The 8,160-nt window shown below is 42.0% G+C and overlaps 1 pseudogene; it reads left to right on the forward strand.

The window, feature by feature from the left end:
- Window positions 1–2,794: 2,794 nt before the first annotated feature.
- Window positions 2,795–3,701, forward strand: LOC116831579 (olfactory receptor 14A16-like; annotated as a pseudogene).
- The last annotated feature ends 4,459 nt before the right edge of the window (window positions 3,702–8,160 follow it).

Below are 8,160 nucleotides of genomic sequence, written 5' to 3' on the forward strand. Positions count from 1 at the left end.
GTCAGAGCAATAGCCATCTAGCTCGCAGGATCCTGCATCCGACAGTGTGGTGCCATATGGAGAAGGTACAGGCACAGTATAGCTTAGGGGACTCCTGAGTATGTTGTATCCCTGACATCTGACTTATTGTCATGATGGACTACCTCTCTGAATTTTGCTTACTTTCTTTTAATAATTTGATCGTATGTCTGGCTCTCAAACATACATGCAACAAGTTCCCATAGAGGTGTGTTCTGTGTGAAGAAACAGTATAGCCATTCTTATGTTCAAATACACAGGTAAAATAACCTCTCTGCTCCTACTCAAGATTCCCCTCTTTATTCATCCCATGATCGCATTAGCTCTCTTGACCACAGCATCACACTGGGAGCTCATGTTCAACTGATTTATTCATCACAACCCTGAATTTTTTTTCGAGTCACTGCTTCTTAGGACAGATTTTCCCATCCTATAAGTATGGCCTATGCTCTTTTTTCCTAGATGTATTCATTTACTTTTAGCTGTATTCAAGCACATATTAATTGCTTGCGCCCAGTTGATCCTTGCCGCCTATATGTCTGGCCCAATTCACTTTGGGACAGCTTCAGCAGAACAGATTGAAGACACCCTGCCTGGAATATCCCATAGCCCAGTGACTAGGCCCTCTTCCACTTGACCAGAGACTCAACTTCCTTTTCTAAAGCGTGAAGAAGGAAATATCGAATGCAGGCTTCCTACACTCTGAGTGAGAGCTTTAACCACTGGGCTAAACATCATGTGGAGAACCCTGTCTACCTTTATGCTGGGTGAGTTCAGGCATGCCCTGACAACACCTACTGGATTGGGCTCTGCATGTGAGATAGGAAGAGAAATACCTAGTTTGAGGTCCTACTGGGTCTGAGGTGTAAACCTGGATGCCTAGACTGAGGCAACTCCTTGGCCTGCTCACCATCGGGTTTTTAGATGCCCAGAGGACATTACCAGTGGAAAGTTAGGTACCTAGGCCCAGATGTTTACAGGTATATAGGTGCCTAATGGAATTTTCAAATGCACTCGCAATGAACTTTACACACCTAGAAATTTTTGAAAATCCCACCTGGTGCCTAAATATATTTAACTATCTGACCCCTGGCCCCGAAGACTGTAGCCATCTACGGGGTAAGGGGGCAGCTGAGTGGGGGTTTTCAGTGGCTATTAGTGAAGATGGTCATGACTCAACCCTATACTCTGGGTGCCCCTAAGCCTCTGACTCTGCCCTGTTCTGCTCATTCCCTCTGGAGCATCTGACACTGGCCACTGTCGGATTACAGGATGCTGTATAGTATAGCCATTCTTATGTTCAAATACACAGATAAAATAACCTCTCTGCTCCTACTCAAGTTTCCCCTCTTTATTCATCCCAGGATCGCATTAGCTCTCTTGACCACAGCATCACACTGGGAGCTCATGTTCAACTGTTTTATTCATCACAACTCTGAAATTTTTATTCCTAGATGTATTTATTTACATTTAGCCATATTAAAGCACATATTGATTGATTGCACCCACTTTACCAAGTGATACAGATCTTATCATATCTCACCTTTCTTTAAATTCATCTGAGTTAGCCCAGCTTGGAAATGGTGAGAGCCATAATCACCGGGCTATAGCATTATTCTTGCCCCAAGTGTATGTGGCCCAATTCACTTTTAATACACCATGGAACAGATTCAGCAGAACACCCCTCCTGGAATGCCCCATAGCCCAGTTGCAAGGGCCCTCTCCCATTCAACCAGAGACTCAACTTCCTTTTCTATAGTGTGGGGAAGGGAGTATCGAATGCAGGCTTCCTACATCCTAAGTGAGAGCTTTAACCCCTGGGCTAAACACCATGTGGGGAACCCCGTCTACATTTGTGCTGGGTAGGTTCAGACATGCCCTGACAGCACCTACTGGATTGGGCCCTGCAGGTGAGAGGGCAGAGAAACACCTAATTTGAGGTCCTACTTGGTCTGAGACCTAAACCTGGATGCCGAGATTGAGGCAACTCCTCGGCTCACTCACCAGCAGGTTTTTAGATGCTCAGTGGACTTTACCAGTGTAAAGTTAGGCACCTAGGCCCAGATGTTTAGAGGTATTTAGGTGACCAATGGAATTTTAAAATGCATTTAGTAGCCTAACACCTACTGAAATCAATGAATTTTAAACATCTAGGGACTTCTGAAAATCCCACCCAGTTCCTAAATATATTTAACAATCTGGCCCCTGACCCCGATGGACTATAGCCATCTACAGGGTAAGGGAACAGCTGAATGGGGGTTTTGTGATTTCCAGTAGGGCACAAATACTGGACTGAACTGCCTAAAATGGCATTTAGGGGTCTAAGACCCTTTGTGAGACAAGGACTTAAGAACGTAAGACTGGCCATACTGGGTCAGACCAATGATCAGTCTAGCTCAGTCTCCTGTCTTCTGACTGTAGTCCATGCCAGGTGCTTCAAAGCGAATGAACAGAACAGGCAATCATCAGATGATCCATCCCCTGTCATCTACTCCCAGCTTTTTACTCAGTAAAATAACCAGAGCGGGCTTAAAATAAACACAAGCAGTAGTTCTGTTGAATAAGAAGCTGCCAAAAAGTAGAGCCCCATGAACCTGCATTGTAAACATTGTAATTTCATGGTGATGGTGAAGAAAGGGAAGGATCTTGTTGTTTTCCTGCGCTGCCACATGTCATGCAGAGTAATAAATAAAACCAGTCTCCATCTATCTTCGGTTTCTCCTTCCATAGCCATTGCCCATTGGCCTTCCCTCTGCAGTGTACATCTACAGAAGAAATGTCCAACCAAACCATCGTGACTGAATTCCTTCTCCTGGGATTTTCTGAAGTGCGGGAAGAGCAGATTTTACACTTCCTGGTGTTTCTAGTGATTTACTTGGCATCCCTGGTGGGGAATCTTCTCATCATCATCGTCATAGCCCTCAATCAGCACCTTCACACCCCCATGTACTTTTTCCTGGGCAACTTATCCTTCGTAGACGTCTGCTACATCTCAGTCACAGTCCCCAAGTCCATGGCTGACTCCCTAACCAACAACAGACTCATCTCTTTCTCTGGATGTGTCACTCAAGTCTTTCTGGTTATAACTTTTACAGCAGCAGAACTGGCCTTTCTCACGGTGATGGCGTATGATCGCTACATTGCAATCTGCCGTCCTCTGCATTACAAGGTGACTATTAACAGAGGTGCATGTGCCCAGTTGGCAGTTGGTTCATGGATCAGCAGCATGATGTGCTCTGTATTACACACAACTAATACCTTTAGGTTACATTTCTGTGAGTCCAATGTTATCGCTCAGTTTTTCTGTGATATTCCACAGTTGCTAAAGATCTCTTGCTCTGATACACACGCTAATGTAATAGTCATGACTGCCCTTGGATCAGTTCTAGTGTGGTCTGTTTTGTATTGATAATTGTGTCCTACATTCACATCTTCTCCACGGTGATGAGAATCCCCTCTGAGCAGGGCAGGTACAAAGCCTTCTCCACCTGCATCCCCACCTGGTTGTTTTTTGTTTATTTCTTATCAGTACAGCATCATTTACGTACATGAGGCCCAGGTCAATGTCTTCAACATCTCTAGACCTGACGGCTGCTGTGTTGTATTGTGTGGTGCCACCACTAATGAATCCAATCATTTACAGTCTAAGAAACAAAGAGATAAAAGGGTATCTATGGAAATGATAGGCAGGAGATTTTTCTCAAGAGAAATGAACTCCTCACACTGAAGTCTTAGTGTCCACCTGGAATTAAGTGTTCCCATGTTGCACCTTATATAATAGCTCTGACAGACTTTGTTTGAGGATCAGTCTATGTTCATGTTAGGATCAGAACCTGACGTTTTGCATTTTCTGATTTTGGTTGACATTTTTAAAATCTAAAAAATATGGTCTAAAGCATCCTCAGGAGCCAAAGTCCCATTTTGAAACAAAGACTCAGGCACTTCTGAAATTTTACTCTTAGTTGCTCGAATCCCAATGAGTTTTCAATAGAATGTGGGAATCTAATTATCTTTTGGTCCCTTTGAAAATCCCAGGAAGAGCTAATTGCAATTTTTCCGTTTTCTAAGTTTGAAATATCCACTTAAAATGAATTTTTTATTTCAAATGTCATTTCCAAATTTTAAAAAATGTTTTTTTTTTTCATTTCAAAGTGCTAATTCCAAAATTTTAAAAAAATTGAAATATTTTGAATGGTCATTTTAACTTAAAATGTCATTTTTAATGTTATTTTAAGTCACACAGACAATTCATAATGATTATTTTCATTGCTGTTTTGTAGCCATGTTGGTCCCAGGATATGAAAGAGACAAGGTGGATGAGGTAATATCTTTTATTGGATCAACTTCTATTGGTGGAAGAGACAAGTTTCCAGGCTATCTGAAGAAGAACTGTGTAGCTCGAAAGCTTGTCTCTTCCACCAACAGACGTTGGTCTAACTTATAATGATAATTTTCATTTTCAACTGACATTTCTAAATGAAATAATTTTCACTGGAATGTCAACACATTTTATTTTATTAAAAAAAAAAGAAATAAATTAGAATTTTTGGTTTTTGATATTTCCCAATCAAATTTTTTAAGAATTTTCATTCAGTGAAAATTTTTGATGTTTCTATTTCACCGCATCTAACATCTAATAGTTCCAATGTTTCAAAATGAAATATTTCATTTCAAAATGTCAATTCAAAATGAAAACAGTTCAGTTTCAAGTGACATTTGGACTGGGTTCTAGTGCCATCAATACACTTGTTAATTGTCAGATCTTGAACAAGCCACATCCCCTTCCTGTGCCTCAGTTTCTCCATCTTGAAATGGAGACAATGACATCAGCTGAAATTTGTTGGGAAATGGAATTTCCAATCCATGCAAACTCCAGAAATGCCTTTCATCCCTAATCAGAACCAACCTTAAAATGTACTGATTCTTTTTCTAAAATATTTCATTTCAGAATCATCAGAATTACCTTATTGAAACAAAAAGTTTTTAATAAGATTCAAATGTCTCTTGTTGCCTTGATCATTATATTACATTATGTTATACATTATAGTATAATATATGCAATATACATAAATTATAATATAACATACAGTCAAATGATAATTTAAAATGAAACATTTTGACCAAATTGAAAGAAATTATTTTGCTAAATTCCCTTAAAAAAAATCAATATGTTCCCAGGAAAAGTGTTTATTTCAATTGAACTTGCACTTTCCAACTGAACACAGTTTCACTGAAAAGTTTTCAAAAAGCTGTAATATTAACCTGCTTTGAAAAGTACTTTCAGATCGATTTGCATGTATGTAAAATCGATGACCCTTTCATTTAGAATTTCTCACATAACACCAAAATAGGGGGACAGAAGGAATTGTTCCTTGGGGCTGAATTTGGTTTTTACAGTTATCTGCCAATCATGGAAGGAGGTCACTAGAGTAAGTGAATTCCATGGGATTTACGGTGAAAAGTTTCAAAAGTGTGTAATTGACGTAGGAGCCTAGGTCCTATTGAAAGTTGTTGGGACTCTTAAATCATTTAGGGTCAGTTTTTTAAATCAATTTAAGTGCCCAGGGCCAAAGTTTTAAAGATATTTAGGCACCTCATGGGATTTTGAAAAACATCTAGTAGTGTCAAAATGAAGAATTTTGTTTCGTCCCAAGAAAATTTGTTTAAACTTTCATGCATTTTGACAAACGCCAAAGGATTCATAAAAAGGTGGAGGAGGAGCAGGTGTTCATAGTGGAGTTGCCTCCCTTATAAGATTTAGCTCAGTTCTCAGGGCACATTTCTACAATGTGGGAGACCACCGTGCAAACATTGTTTCCTCATCAGGCAGAGGAGGGAATTTTACTTGTGTCTCCCACAGCCCAGGTGAGCGTCCTAATCACTGAGCTAAACTTTCAAGGGAAGTGGTGCCTCCTTTAGCCATTTTGTGAATTTAGCCCTCCTTCTCCTTGCTTTTGTCAAAATTCCTGAAATTCAAAACATTTGTGGGGGAGGAGAGGAAGGGGATGGTGAAAATAAAACAAAATGTTTTATTTTGTTTCAATTCTTTTTTTCCTATTCACCAATTTTTTTTTAAAATGTCATTTCTCGTTCCACCAGAAATGATTCTTTATATTATTTTTCAAAATTGCCAGTGAACCGAAAAATCCATTATTCAACCAGATCTAATTGTTACTTCAGTCGATGATTAGCATTCAACCTGTTTCTCATACAAGTAGCCTTTAATCATGCATGACATTCATTTGATTTCAAAAGAACTATTAGAGTGAATTAAGTACAGCAAGATCAGACACGATGATACAAAAAATGAGAGCTGGTAGCCCTTGCGATTTTGGGGACATTCTAAAACATCTCTAAGGGTTTTTTCAGGCCTGTTTTTGCATTTTAATATTGTGACAGAGTCAGACCAGATGGCTACAGGAGAGTGCAGGAAGGAAGGCATATTAGCTTCAACCTGTTTGGATCCAGGAAGTGGACGGGCTCTTAAGGACCTTCCCCAGCCTAAAGGGAGGATCCACAAGGTCTTGGATCTCAATTAGTTATGTGGAACAACTTAAGATATAACAGGCACAGGAGTGAGATCACAGGGCTAAACGAAGAGACTCTGACAGGGACACCGAGGAGACAACCCCAGACAGCACACACTACTCCTCGAAGTCATCACGGGAGCCAGTGGACACTGCCCAGAGGAATTCTGCCCATATGCATGAGGCCGGGAGGAGCGGAAATAGGCCCCACAGTCGCAGAGCACCCCCTTGTCCAGCATCTTTCTCCTGGTGTTGTAGATGGCTACTTTAGCTAAGGCCAGGAGGAGGCTGACAAGGAGGTCTCAGGACTTAGTGGGGCCATGGATAGGGTGTGAAAATATAAACAAGTGTGGAGAGAAATGCAGCCAGAACTTCAGCAGGAGGTTCTGGAGGAGCCAGAATAGGGGCTGCAACCTGGCGCACTCCAGACACATGTGCGCAAGGGTCTCCTTCACACCACAAAAGGAGCAGGTGTCTGGGATGGGGGTGATCTCTGCCAAGAACACGCCTGTGCTCAGGGCTCCGTGAGGGAGCCACCAACAGATATCTCCATTGGGCTTCGGGACCAGGGTGGAGTATAGGCTGGCTCACCGTGGTTCCTGAACCTCCAGAGGTTTTAGTACATCCTGCCACTTCCTGACGGGACTGGACGTAAGGGTGAGGGCGTGAAGGATGTGGAGCATAGGCATGTACAGATGTTTCCTTGGCATGGTCCGGAAACAAGCTGGCTGCAATTTGTGCAACTGGCTCACGGTAAAGGGGTGGAATGGCTGGGTGGGTCTCTGTGGAGGGGTTTGATGAAAAGTTCCGGAGGGCCCGAAGGGACAATTAATAGTAGTATTTATGTATATCACAGCTGTGATTTCATGCCCTATTCAAGATCACAGCCTTATTGTGCTTGCCAGGGCTTGCACACACAGGATGAGATGATCCTGGCTCAATGGCATTACAGTCTAAAGACAGAAAGGAAACGAAAAGTGAGAAGAGAAACCGAGGCACAGAGAAATGAGGTAATTTCCCCAGGCCATACAGTAGATACATGGCAGAGTGCGGTCACAAATCTACATCTCCAGTGCCCAATCCACTAGACCTTGCTGCCTCAGGCTGGGAAGGAAGGAGAACAGAGCAGCTATACTAGCTAAATGCAACTGCATGGCTGAATTGGGTCACTGAGGAGAACTTAGCATGTCTATTGTACTGGATGATTGATAGGCAGTGAGAAAGAAGCAGCTACATTGTATAAAGGGGGAAAGAAATCAGCATAACTTCTGGGGCTGCAAAGGGGCAGCCGTACTATATAAAGACCTCTAGGTGGCTGCAGAAAACAAGGGATACAAAAGGAGCAACTACAGGGGTAGTTTCTCAGTTCTAGTAAACTGATGTAGCTCTGTTAATTTCAGTGGGGCTACGCCCATTTCCCGCAGCTGGGGATCTGGGCCATTGACTCTAGTGGAGCTATGGCTGATTCCCAGCAGCTGGGTCTGCCCCACTTATCCAATGGAGCTACAGCAATTTACACCAGAGGAGAATGTGGCCCACTAACTCCACTGAAGCTATGTCAATTTAAACCAGATTGCAATCCGGTCCATTATCTTCAATGGAGCAACCTTATTTT

This window comes from Chelonoidis abingdonii, unplaced genomic scaffold (genome assembly GCF_003597395.2).
Source record: "Chelonoidis abingdonii isolate Lonesome George unplaced genomic scaffold, CheloAbing_2.0 scaffold0577, whole genome shotgun sequence".
In the NCBI taxonomy this organism is placed as follows: domain Eukaryota; kingdom Metazoa; phylum Chordata; order Testudines; family Testudinidae; genus Chelonoidis; species Chelonoidis abingdonii.